The sequence below is a fragment of the Triturus cristatus genome, chromosome 8 (genome assembly GCF_964204655.1).
Source record: "Triturus cristatus chromosome 8, aTriCri1.1, whole genome shotgun sequence".
NCBI lineage: Eukaryota > Metazoa > Chordata > Amphibia > Caudata > Salamandridae > Triturus > Triturus cristatus.
This window is the reverse complement of record NC_140591.1, coordinates 715,910,513-715,924,674: the sequence shown is the minus strand read 5'-3', so window position 1 is coordinate 715,924,674 and position 14,162 is coordinate 715,910,513.

The following is a 14,162-nucleotide window of genomic DNA, read 5'->3' as shown; positions in this document are numbered from 1 at the left end:
GTTTTAATAATTCTAATAGTATAATAAATATATATTAAATATATTAACATGTATCCAATAACATAACAATTTAAAAACAAGCCAGTTTAACTGGAAATAAAAAATTAAACAAAATAAAAAATTACAATTTACTAAAAATACATTACATATTAAAAATATTACTAATGATAGATATTATAATTTTAAATAAACAGAAACATAATAATATAGATGTAAATAATAAAGTAAACTATAACATTTTGCAATTAATACATATACTATTCCCACTACAATTTATACAAGAGTAGGCAACGTGTTGGACTCAGGAAAAGTAAAAAGCATTCTGGGAGAAAGTGTCCATTTAGAAGCAAGAAAATCACTGTCACAAAACCAATCCAAAGGACGAGGAAATGTAATGAAATTGTATTTCACAGGTATAGCCATGGAGGAACAAAGTGTGTCTTCTGCAGCTAAAAGTAGAATACTCGCAATCTGCTCTGGAGAGTTGGAATTGGAGGTGATAGTGGCTCCAATTAATCTGACAAGAAGTCATCAAAGTCTATAAACTAGACGAAGGTTGTTCGATCTATTTTTGGCAGTTCTGGAGGCTGTGTGGAACTTGGAGCAGACTCAAACTGTGATTCATTGACGAACACACCATCCACGTTGGGTTTCTGAATAGAAATCTGTTTTTCTTTACAACTTTTTGTATAGCTGTTGTAGATGTAGCAGGTAGAAGAGATACTTCATTATTTCTATCCCCAGCCTGGAAAAGAAGCTTCATCACTTATCAAAACTTCCAATGGGACTTCCTGAATAGTAGTGAGAGGAGAAAGGTAACTACTCAGGATCCTGCGTGGCCTACTGTGTAGAACCGGCCGGATGAGTCGGTTTGATGGGATCGATTAACACAAATCTCTCGTTTTTGCAACCAGCAAGTAGCGGGAAAAGTACAGTCCTGGTACCTTCAACTGCCAGGACATGTACAAGATGGCCTAAATTCATTCTTATCCACTATTTTCTTCCTGACCAGTTCACCAATCTTGGAGATCAAGCCAGAGGCTGCTGGTGCTCCCTTCACTTCTCCAGTGGCAGTGTGCTTTACTTGGACATTGCTCTGAGCATCCCAGAAACTGTTCAGTTGCTGTAATATAGCTAAACATTCATTGATATCAATTGGTGTTTCAGCCACCACTGTGCCAAAACAGTTGAGGTGAGGCATCCACTTCTTAACCCTAAACAGGATCTCGTAAGGAGTCTGTCCACCCAGGGATTTTTTAGGCATATTGTTTAGTGCTCTTTGGACCCTATATAGGTGATGGACCCAACTGAAACCTGAGCCTAATACCCTCGCTGTTAAAGACTGGTTTAAGTCCTGGTTTTTCTCTCCACTACCAAATTTCCCACGGTGTGATAGGGGAAGAAATACCACATGGGCACACCTAATGTTTCCATGATGGCCTTTTAAGCCTTAGAGGTGAATGCCGGCCCCTGGTCCGAATGGAATGTGCCAACTCTGCATGGCCCGATAAAGACCGTTCAAGTCTTTGATATTGATAACAGTTCGTCCATCAGCTAATTGCTGTGTCCATATGCCTAGAAATCAAGAACAGGAACTGCAACCAAGATTCATATGTCAGCCCCATCTGATTGTAAGAGGCAGCAGTAATCCAAATAAATACAAGCAAGAGGCTTATCTGAGAGCAAGCCCTCATGTGCTGCCATGGTCAAACCTAACCTGCGATCAAAATTAGGTATTACTCTACTCTCCACTCTAGGGAATACGAGCAAATGGTATGTTTTGCGCGCTTAACTGGTAAAAGTACTTCATTGGAAAAGCATTTGGCAAATGGGTGTCTTCACATGCAGTGTTGACAGCCATCATTATATCTCCATCTACTCTCGTACTGGAATGAGTAGTTGCTGTGACAGCAGAATTTTGCACTGTTGCTTTTGCAGGTTCTTCAGTCATTGAATTCCTTGCATTATGTATTCCTACACGTTGATGACTCAAGCTGTGAATCACATGAGTCTGTGGCAAGTATTCTTTCAGTTTAGCCACTCGCCCTCAAAGTGTTTTGAGCTCTATGGTGACCCTATGGAATCTCTGAATCCATTTGGCTACAATAGTGTAGATACTTGTTGTAAGACTGGACACAATAATACGAATCACACACGAGTGTAGGGAATTCAGAATCAGTATTCTCTAGTGCTAGAATCAGAGCTCTAAGTTCTGCCAGCTATGCTGTGCAGTCACCAAGGGATTGTGTGTAGGTTTTCTCAGGTTGGATTTTAACATCCTGCAATCTCCCCTTCAGGGCTGTGCATGCTGCCAAGTATTGGTGCTTTGTCGGTACTGCAGGTTGTGCAGAACCATCAGTATAGATGATGTAATCATACTGATCCATAAGCATGACTTCATTAGGCAGAGGATATTCATGTTCATATTGCAGAAATGCTTGTGGTTGTAGTGTAGGCTCAAATCTTTAGTCTATATCTGTTGCCGTGAGAGAGTTGGCCCATTGTATCCATCTTGGATGGGATGCTTTTGCATTGGGCATGCTAGCTTTTATGCCAGCCTCTAAGGCCGGTACCAGAGTCACAGCAATTATTTGTTTCTCCTGAGCCAATTCTCTCTCTATCACCACAGCAGTCTGTACTGCCGTCAGAATATTTTCTGTCGGTGCAAAACACATCTTGGCATTCGTGTATAAATGCATTTTATATACAATTGATCATGGTTCATCGTCATTGAAGGTAACCCTGTACCAGTGTCAGACAGTAAATATATGGAGGCACATAAGTATTGTGTCTAGTTGTACTCCTACCTAGCATTCCCTAATATATATTTACTGAGGGTGGGTGATCTGCCAAATCACTGCCAGGGTGGGCACACTCCCCATTACCTGTGGGTCAGTGTCATCAGGCTGCCCCCTTTGGTGTAGAGCTGAACATCCCTCGTGTTGCTATGCAGGAATCAGTTGAGCTGGAATTCTGAAATGTGGTAATTCCCGACCTTTAGTGTCAGCTGAGCGCTCCTATGCCTAAACAAGGAAGTGGTTATGTGTATATAACAATAAAACCCATTCAGCCATGTTGCAACCCCTGTTAGGCTGCAATTGTTTATTCTAGTTGGATAGAATTGTCTCCTTATGCACAATAACATAAATACCATGTGTGCAGTGAACTTTAGCCCTTGTACTGAATGCTCAAGGTATCATTATAGTGTGCCTACGAAGTGGAAATGTAAGCAATGCAGTTCAGAAAATATTATTCTGCATAGTCGCGCAGACAAATGTACGTCAAAAGTCACTGTGAGTAATAGAGAGGACAAGTTAAGAAACTTGAGCATGTAAAATGGCAGAGTTTCTATGCGGGCCTATCCTGACCATGTAACAATATTGCAGGATAGCGCTTATTTAAAAGTAAATTGGCTCCAGATTGGTTAGTACCTTCCAGACAGTTTTCAAAGTTATTCCATCTTTCATACACTCCGTACTTGGAAGCATTTTTGGAGGCTTACCGCTTGTCCTCTTTCTGATTGTTGGGACACTGATTTTATTCTTTTTGATGCACAATCAATGTACCGCAGTGTGGACAAATAGGGATGGCACTACCACATGTGCTACTGTGCTGTGAGAGAATGATACAGTCCTTTGTGACACCCTTGCTTCAAGAAATTAATGACACCTGGTTCTTGTCCTTTCAGCATGTCCAGCTCCACTGCGTGCAGCCCATATTCTAATTTCAGCTGTGCAATTTCGACTGTGTCTTGGATATATGTTTGGGGATGCGAGTGGTTCAAACTACAGATATTAAGCTACTCGTGGGTCCCCTGAAGATGCACCTGGAAAGATGCCCTGCATGATTGCCGGTGCTTCAGAATGCATATTATTTGCCTTCCTTGGATGCTTCTGCTCATCGTGATGTGGATCCTGGTTCGTCCACTGCAGAGGCGCTTTTTACCATTACTCCTTCAGCGGCTGCTGAAGGGGTTGGGTTTGAACATGTTTTTTCCATGGAGCAGGAGACAGGGCTGCCAACAGATTGGTCATCCGTGGAAGTATAAGCAATTTATAGGAAATTTCCTATTAAGCAGTTCAAATATATTATATTGCTCCACTGTCGCCCTATAATGATTCTCTTCCACCAGTGGATAGATTCACTTCTATGAGTGAAGTCCAGGTCTTATCTGTTTTAAGGACAGCCAAATCTGACTTGCCAATGGATGTCTACCACCCCAGAACAGTTTTTACTATGTCAGCTGAACTTGCTCCGACGGTTTAGTTTCACTCAATCTATCTCTTGAAGCCACCACAGTACCATTGCTTGGAAAACAGCTTTGGTAGTCCCTTTACAGAAACAGCCAGTATTGATCCCACAAATTTGAGTAATTATTGCCCAATCTCCTTACTTTTTTAACTGGGAAACTTTTTTGAGAGCCATGTAAACAGACAGCTTATGATGTTCCTGGTTGACTATGCAATCTTGGGTTCTTCTCAATCGAGATTCAAAGCCTTGTGACAGTGAAGTACGTTGGTAAGGCATTATCTGGTAGAGACTCAATCTAGCTCCAGATTCCTTACCTTTGAATTTTCTAGGCATCAGGCAGGATCTGGAAACTTTTGCGTGAGCAGTACCCTGCGCTCCGTCGGTTGGCTCATTTTAGCTCAGCGTGACGTCATTAGTGTGGATTATGACATTGCAGTCACCTATATTGGCGCCACCGGGGTGCACGGATGGCAGTTACTTTTCACTTTTCCACGCCAGAAGCGCAGAGCCATGAAGTGAACTGACGTGTGTGTGTCACAACTAGGGCCCTGAAAAGGGAACAACCCTAGTCTTATCAAATGAGTCCGCATAGTGGAGAGGCATGGTTGCGTCTGTAAGGAATCTGCAGCTACATAGATTCTCTACCAGATAACGTGTTACCGAAAGTAAGAAACTTGTTCATCTGATAGAGACTTCTAGCTGTAGATTCCTTACTTTTGAATAGATACCCAAGCCGTACCATCCTGACGGTGGGCTATGGACACATTTTCACACTACAAATTACTGCAGGACCGAACAAGTGAAATGCCCATCCCTGCGGACCTGACTGCCCAAGCAGTAATGCTTGTCAAATGTGTACAGAGATGCTCACATTGCTGCCTGAGAGATGTCCAGGACACCGAGCCAATGCCGTGGTTGCAGGTTCCCCTAGGTAGAATGAGCTTGTAAGCCACCAGGGATTTGCTTCCTAGCCAGGGCATAGCAGATCTTGATGCAGAGAATGACCCAGCGAGAAATGGTCCATTTCTGCACTGTGTGACCTATTTCAGCTCCTGTGTAACCCACAAAGAGTTGATCATCCACCTGGAACTATTTTGTATGGTCAAGGTAGAATGACAACACTCTTTCTGGGTCCAGATGATGGACAAGCTCCTCTTTCTTAGAGGGATGCGAGGGAGCAAAAAAAGTGGGGAGCGTGATCGATTGCCCCACATGAAATGGGGTCAATACGTTTGGTAAAAATGAAGCACCACTTCATTCACAAACGTCATCATGTAGGGAGGTTTGCATGATAAAGCCTGCAGTTCACTCACCCTTCAGGCAGATGTTATCGCCACTAAAAAGGCTGTCTTGATAGTAAACAGCCAGAGGGGACAGTTATGTAAAGGCTTAAAAGGAGCACATCTAAAGGAATATGAGAATAAAATTAAGGTCCTACTGTGGCATGACAAAGGGTGTAGGTGGAAACATATGTACAAGCCCTTTCAAGAACCTATTAATAATAGGGGACTTGAACAGTGAGGGTTGGTCCGGCAGCTGCAAGAATGCGGACAGAGCATAAAGATAACTCTTGAGAGTGCCCAAAGCAGTACCCTGCTGGACAAGGGTAAGAATGAAAAGAATAGTAGATAGAGAAGCAGAAAGATGGTCAATAGACCTTTCTGTACAATATTTTACAACTTTTTGGCAAAGGCAGGTGTATACCATTTTAGTGGAGGGCCATCTCACCGACAAAATAACATTACATTCTTCGGGAGGAAGGTTGAAAGCTATAAACTATCACCACTCAATCTCCATGCATGAAGGCGGAGAGTTGGCAGGTTCAGATGGAGTACCCTCCACTGCTGATGCAACAGAAGATCCTCCCTAAGGGGCAGCCCCATCGGAGGATCAATGCTCATTCGAAGCAGCTCTGGATACCAGATTCTCCATGTCCAGTCCAGGGCCACAAGAATGACTTGGACCCAGTCGTTCTTGATCTTCTTGAGAACTTTGGGCAAAAGTGGTATGGGCAAAAAGGCGTAGAGGAGGTCTGGACTCCAACCGTGATCAAAAGCGCAGCAGAGCGATATCTGCCTTGGAAACTCCAGCATGCAAAACTGATGTTGTGTGATCTAACCAAGGCTCTCTCCACTGCTGAAAGAGACCTTGTGCCACCTCTGCCTGGAGACACCATTCATGATCCGCTAGGCATTGATGGCTGAGTTTGTCCGCCCTGGCGTCAGAGAGCCTGCCAAGTGTTGAACCACCATGGCTATGCCCTACTGTTTCAGCCATGCCCAGAGACACAGGGCCTCTTGACAAAGGGTCCAGGACCCCACCCTGCCCTGCAGTACCACATGGCGATGGTGTTGTCAGTGAACACCTGCACTAATATCCCTTGATAGAGGGAAGAAATGCTCTCAATGCTAGTCAAATCGCCCAAAGCTCTAACACGTTGATGTGGAGCCCCGACTCTGCGGGAGACCAGTGCCCCTTGATCACCACCCCTCCCAGATGCCTGCTCTATCCCAGGACTGACGTATCTGTCACTATTGTGAGATCTGGTTGGTGAAGGAAGAGGGGCTTGCATCTGACCCGATTGCAATTCATTAACCACTACTGCAGGTCCTTTGCAGTCCCCTCCGAGATCTGGACCATGTTGGAGAGATTCCCCTGATACTGCACCCACTGGAACTTCAGGTCCCACTGCAGAACCCATTTAGCGTTATTTACCAACAAGATGTAGGAAGCCTGGAGTCCCATCATCCTCAGAGTCAGTCTCATCAAAATCCAGGAAAGAGGCTGAAACATCGGAATCATATTCTGAATGTCCTGGACTCGCTGCTCGGGAGGATAAAGCCAAAACTGCACTGTGTCCAGAACATTTCCGATGAAAGGAAGCATCTGAGATGGAGTCAGGTGCGACTTTGGCACATTTATGGGGAACCCGAGTGAATGCAGGAGGGTTGCCGTAGACTGAAAGCGGAGACAACAGCCTGGGGTGAAGGCAACTTCACCAGCCAGTCTTCGAGGTAGTTGAAGATCGACACCCCTAACCTGCGCAGATTAGCTGCGACCACGGCCTTCACCTTGGTTAACACCAGAGGGGTGCTGGTAAGACAAAAAGATAGCACGATCCTCCACCAGCCATTCCTGAACTGACGGAATAGGTGGAGGAAAAGAAAGAAAGGGAAGGAAACAGCCTTCCTGAATGATCTGCAAGGCCCATTTATCTGATGTTATGGACCTCCAGCGAAGAAGATGGTGTTGAATTATCTCTCACACTGGAGTGAAATAGTCTTGCAGAACCAAACTAGGAATGCTTGGAGGATGCAGCTGCTGGGGGCTGGGTGGCAGACGACTTCAAGCTACCATCTGAGATTAGAATGACCTGCAACCACATCCTCACACAACTTAGGTAGTCTGCACAGGACAGTGGCTGGGATATGGCTGATGCAGTTGAAAACCCCTTCCAGAGCCACAAAAGGGCGAAAGCTAGACTGACCACAAGGTGCGACTGAGAGGCCCAAGGATCTTCCTGTAGCATGAGAATCTTTGAAGCGCCCCAAGGAAGAGTCCGCTTTCTCTCCAAACAAGCAAGTCCTGTCAAAGGGCATGTCCATAAGATTAGCGTGGACATCACCCAAGAAGCCAGATGTTCTAAGCCAGGAGTGGTTACTGTAAGGCCACCATCAACAAAACCGTTCTGCCCAGCAAGTCAGTTGTGTCTAAACCGCACCTAATGGTGAATTTTGCTGCATCTCTCCCATCCTTCACTGCCTCAGAGAATAGGGCCTGGTCCTCCTCTAGGACCTGTGCCAGCAAGTGCACCCCTATCTCCCAAAGGGTGAGGGAGAAATAGCCCAATAAGCATTCTGTATTCACTGACCTTAATGCCAGACTGGTAGAAGAAAACATTTTCTTCCCAGGTGTGTTCAGCCTCTTAGATTCCCTATCCAGAGGAGCGGAAGAGTACGCACCATGGGACATCGAAGCCTGAACCTCCAAGCTCTCAGGGGTGGGAACTTAGATTGCCCACACAGGGCGATGGCGGCATGCAATTGTCCTACTCACAAGCGCCCCTGTGCTATGCTTGGACCATGTGCCTAGAAGGACATCTGTAAGTGCTTCATTAAAGGGCAACAGAGGCTCGGAGGTGGAAGTTCCAGGGCTGAAGCACCTCGGTCAAGAGATTAGTACTGACCTGCACAGACGGCAGCTCCAGTCTAAGGACCTCTGCTGCCCTCTTTATCACCATGACATAAGAAGCTTCCTCCTCCGTAGCCACAGACAGTGCAGAGAGCATACCAGTATCTGAAGATGTGTCCAGTCCACTGGCTCCTCCAAGAACCTCATACCAAATCCAACTATTCCACATGAACATCTGGTTGTTGTTTAAAGGTTCCATAGACCACTCCAATTCCCCTCCTGAAGCCTTCTCAAAACGCACAGGCATTGACATAGAACCTCTGGGCTCCGCCAGTGGCGGAGTTGGCATTGAGTGATGCCGATCTGACTCCGAGTCATTGGGTATAAGGATGGGGCTGGTGCTGGCGGTGGGTGCAGGTGAAGCTGGAGGCACCTACTTTGGGTCCAACGGCGGGAAGGTCGTGTTGGCACAACCAATGTCGACCCAGAATTGCATCCAAGAGGCCCCACCAGCACCATGGCTGGAGCCGACAGCATCGTACTCGATGGGGCCTGTTCCGACCCTGTGGGGCCCCGAGGCTCACCAGACTGGTTAGCTCACTCAAAAACGTGGCACATAGCCTTGCAAAGGTCTTTTATTTGAGCGGGGGTCACTCTGGCTTCTGTAAACGGGGGAGGCGGGAAGTCAAACCTGGCTCGGTTACCATCATGACACGGTTGCAGGAACCACATGGTTTAAACCCTGTACGTCTAAGTGACAAGCTCGACAGAAGAAAAAATAATTGGGCAGCTCTTCTCCAGATCAGTGCCTAACTGGCGCAGAAAGAAACGAACGGACGTCTACGCATCTGGTGGCACATATATAGGTGACTGCAATATCATAACCGACGCTAACAACACCGACGACATCACACAGAGCCAACTGAGTCCCCGGCAGCTTGCAGGGGTACTGCTCAGGCAAACGTTTTCAGATCCATCCTGATGCCTGGGAAATTCTAAAGTAAGGAATCTGCAGCTAGAAGTCTCTATAAGATTGACTCTACCCGTCTTTCTTTGGATGGTGGTGCTCCTGCCATATTTGTTTTATTAGACCTCTCTGTAGATTTTGAGGCCATTTCCCATCCAGTTATGATTAGCAGTCTGCATAAGAGTGGTGTCAGTGGGATGCTATGCAGTGGTTAGCTGCTTTTCTAAAAGATCAGACCCAAATTATTAGATTGGGTTCCTTTAAATCTCAGTAGAATCCACTCACCAATAGAGTGCCTCAAGTCTCATCGTTGAGTCCAACGTTGTTTAATATCTATGTGGCTCTCTTGGCACAGCTGGTGAGAACCCATGGTTTTGAAGTAATCTAGTATACCAATGATGTTCAACTGATCATCACTATAGGACAGGACACTAGGAGCTTGAGGTATTTCTTCCAAAACTCCATGAAAGATATCTCTGCTTGGATGGTCAAAAACTGTCCTCAGCTTTATAGTGAGAAGACTGAGGTCCTGTTATTTGGCAAAGCACAACATCTTTGGTCACAGGACCGGTGGCTGGTGGAGCTGGGCACTGCCCCAACCCCTAGCTTTTTAGTGAATAGTTTAGAGATAAAAACTGACCCTTATTTGACAATGAAGGATCATGTTGCTGCGATTAGACGTACTTGTTTTGCCACTAAGAACACCTTGAAGAAGGTTTTCCCTTGGCTCCCTTCCTCAGCCAGGAAAACACTGATCAGGCTCTGATTATCAGTCACCTGGATTACAGTAATGCCCTGATTATGGCAGTCAATGACACTCCTTTGACATAACTGCAGGTTGTGCAAAATACAGCTGCCTGATTGATCTGTAATCTCCAAACAAGTTCACCTTCAGCTCCTATCATAAGGTCTTTGCACAGGATGCTGGTTAGGAAGTGTATATTTTTTAAAACCTGCTGTCTTATCCACAGAGCCCTCCTAGGCAGATCGCCTCTTTACCTGAAACCCAAACTACGCCATTATTGCCTGGTATGAAACCTTGGATTCAGTGGCAGGGCGCTCCTTTCTATCCCTCGGATTTAACTCTCCAGGCATGGAGATAGATCATTCTATTACATCGCACCGCGGACATAGAACCAGCTACCTGCCAATCTCCATGGCTGTGTAGATTTCAGTCAATTTAAGAATCTGTTGAAAACCTGGCTATTCTAACCTAATGTCGATGGTTCCTGTTGAGACTAGAGCCAAGATACACCTTCGGGAGTGATTCATTGCATTTTACAAATGGATATCATCATCATCTGTGGATGCTGGGAACAGTAATGTTTCATCTACTCCTCAAAACATTTAAACAATCTAGCAGTTTTGAGCAATGGAGATTCTTTTTATTTCAGCTATGTTTCTGTTCGCGAAATTTCTTATAGAAATGAAGTATTTTGATTACCTTATTAACATGCAATTTGGTTTTCTATTTGCTTTTATTATTAAAGAAGCATAAAGCTTGAGGGTTTAGGTTTTATATTTTTAGCATACATATTAGAAAGTTTGTTAGTCACCTCACATCCAAGGAGTGAGTGCCATGTGACACATTTAGGCCCAGGCAGGAACACCACCATTTTAGATGCTCATGTTAAACTTGACATCTTTTCTTGAATGTTTACGCTTGACACACTTTGTGATTGTGTGCTTGTATGGATAATGTTCCACGAAATAACTTTGCTTACATTTACACATCTTCATAGGCACATTATCAGAGCCTTGAATAATCTGTACGAAAGTTAAAGTACACGGCGCAAAATGATGTTGTTTATTATTATTCGCTCGGTCACAGATTTGTAGAATGAATAATGGCAGCCTGACTGGGACTTCGGAATGGCAACATGGGTGATGTTTATTACATAAATGACATCACTACTTTGTTCAGTTATAGGAACATTTCTCTGGCACTGTGATGTCACCCCATGTTGGAATTCCAGCCCAGCTGATTCCTGTTTAGCTACTGCGAGGGATGAAGCCTAGCTCTTTACCTAGATGGGCTCCGTGATGACACTTACCCACAGGTGACGGAGAAGTGGGATCACTCTACGGAGATTCTGGCAGATTCATCCACCGTAGGCACAGTAGGATATGTAGACCTTTGTAGGAGTACAAAATATAAGGGTACTTATATGTAAGCATATAATCTTTGTAACAGTACAATGGTTGATTTGTTGATCTTCTCCACCATTATCATATTGTTTATCACACTATTCTGTTTCCTTCTATTGATTATTGTTGCACACTTATTTCACACAAAAATCATAATTTTCTAAAAATATTGAAACACCACATTGTGTATTTCTAGTGTATTTTCTTTGGGTATGCACAAGTTTCCAAACTAAAAGGTTCTAGATCTGTTACCACAATTTCCTTGGGGAGTCAGTGTTGTCATGTTCTGAGGTTGCACATTCCACCAGTTACCTTGCCAAATTAGGGGTACATATGGTGTACTGTGAGCTAGCAATACAAAGTCCAACATATCATAATGGAGTGCAGAGAATCAGTCTTGCATAATTTTGACATTTATGTTGTCCAACAAATAAGCCATAAAACAACTACTTGTTTGAGACTCACTTTCGGGTTCAGACAGACCACAAGCCACTCATATGGATAATGCAGATGAGGAGTGAGAATCCGAAACTGTTAAGGTGGTCCATCTCTCTACAGGGAATGGACTTTTTGGTGGAACACTGTCCTAGAACAGAACAAGTCAACGTTGCTGGTCTTTCCAGGTTCTTCCACCTTAGTGAACAGAACTCTCAAGGGGTTGGGTAGATCTACCCACTTTTCGCTGGGGGGGACACGTGTTAGACATGGCATCTTTGGTGTGGTTTCCCCTTAATTTCTTCTTTCTGACCTGCTGTTTTGACTGTGTGCTGAACTTCCTTTTTGCTGGGTTTGAGACTCTATGCACTTTTTCACTGCTGTCCTGTGCTAAAGTGCATGTGCTGTGTGTCTACAATTTAATGGCATGTGGTTTTTCCAAGATTAGCATATTTGATTTACTGATAAGTCCCTAATAAAGTGCACTACATGTGCCCAGGGCCTGTAAATCAAAAGATACAAGTGGACCTGTAGCACTGATTGTGGAACTCATGAGTAGCTTTTCAAACATGCCTCAGTCTTGCCACTGCAGAGCTTGTGTGTGTGCAGTTTTAAACTGCAATTTCGACCTGACAAGATCACCTACTTGTCAGGACTAAACCATACTTTTTATTACACATAGGTCACCCTGGACAGCCCATGGGCAGGGTGCAGTGTACTTAGGTAGGACATGTACTTTTCAAGAGTTTTAAATGTCCAAGTAGTGAAACATTCTTACGTTTGTTTGACTACTGCAAGGCCTAGCTCGCCCATAATTTAACATTGGTGCTGCCTTGAAACATTCTACAAGTGTTAATTCAATTGGTAAAAGATAGGAAAAATAGGTTTGGTGACCTTGGACTCATAAGTTAAAAATACATCTTTTAGTGAAGCTGGTTTTTAAATTACAAGTCTAAAAATGCCACTTTTAGAAAGTTTACATTATCTTACTTTAAGCATTCTGTGCCTTCTGCCTGTCTCTGGAATACACGTCTGGGTTGGGTGACAGCTGGTCTTTTTGCATTCCCTCTAGACAGTCATACACAAAGGGAGCTGAGGAGTTCCGCTCACATCCTGAGTCCCCATCACAAGGCTGTTGGGTATTCCTGAGCTAGAATGAGAGGGATGAGCTGACACTTGCACCTGAATAGGGATGAGCCTGACCCCCACACCAAGGGTTGCATGCAAGCCTGTAGTGAGTCCAGAGTCAGGGCAGGAAAGGCAGGGTCTTGGGCTCTACAAAGACCTTTCCTTGAAGTCTCCATACTTCAACGGCTAAAATGGGTATAAGTACTAGAGCTCTTACACATATACTCAGAACACTTCTTGAATCTGTGGGTTTTATTACAATATTCCTACATTTAGACAGAGTGGTTAAAGCTTCACTTTGTCATTTACTAAGGTTGTAATTCACATATTTCAGTTTTTTCAATACCAACTCCTTTCACTACACAGATTGAGCTATTTTGATTATTTAGGACTCTAAGGTTGAAATATCTTTTCTACAATACTCCTTAGACTATCACACATGAAACCATAGGCCTGCATTGGCCATCAACATTTTATTAATCTTCTAATACCATGCCCAAAGAGATTACAACTTTTGAAAATGTTGTTTTGACAGAAACAGAGTTGTTATTTAAACTGCAGGTAAGGGTTGTGGGATCATAGTCCAAGATAAATTAGACCATGATAATGATGTGCTGCGGCAGCTACAAAAACCTTTGCATCCTTATGCTATGGAGAAAAAACATTCTACACTAACCATGGCTGGTCTCAGTACTATGTGGCTATGTAAAAAATAATGTGACTATTTGAACAAAGAGGACTATACCATATCAGCATTTTACACAATACCTAAGATACGTAAAAACGATAAAAGACCACCAGGGAGACCTATTGTTGTGGTATGTCAATCCATTTTACAGCCTCTTGCAGAATACGTAGACTACTTTATAAAACCTTATGTTCCTATGATTAGATCTCTCACCAGAGATACTCACAGTAATTACACAAATGGAATGCGAGACATTCAATGCTGACTGTAATATTCTTGTGACAATGAATATCGAAAGTCTATAAACGAACATTCCACAATCAAAAGCATTGGAAGTCATAGAGTTCATTCCTGAATACAGACGAGGCCTCAAAATATACCAACCAGTTCCATTAAGGATTATGCTAAGATAGC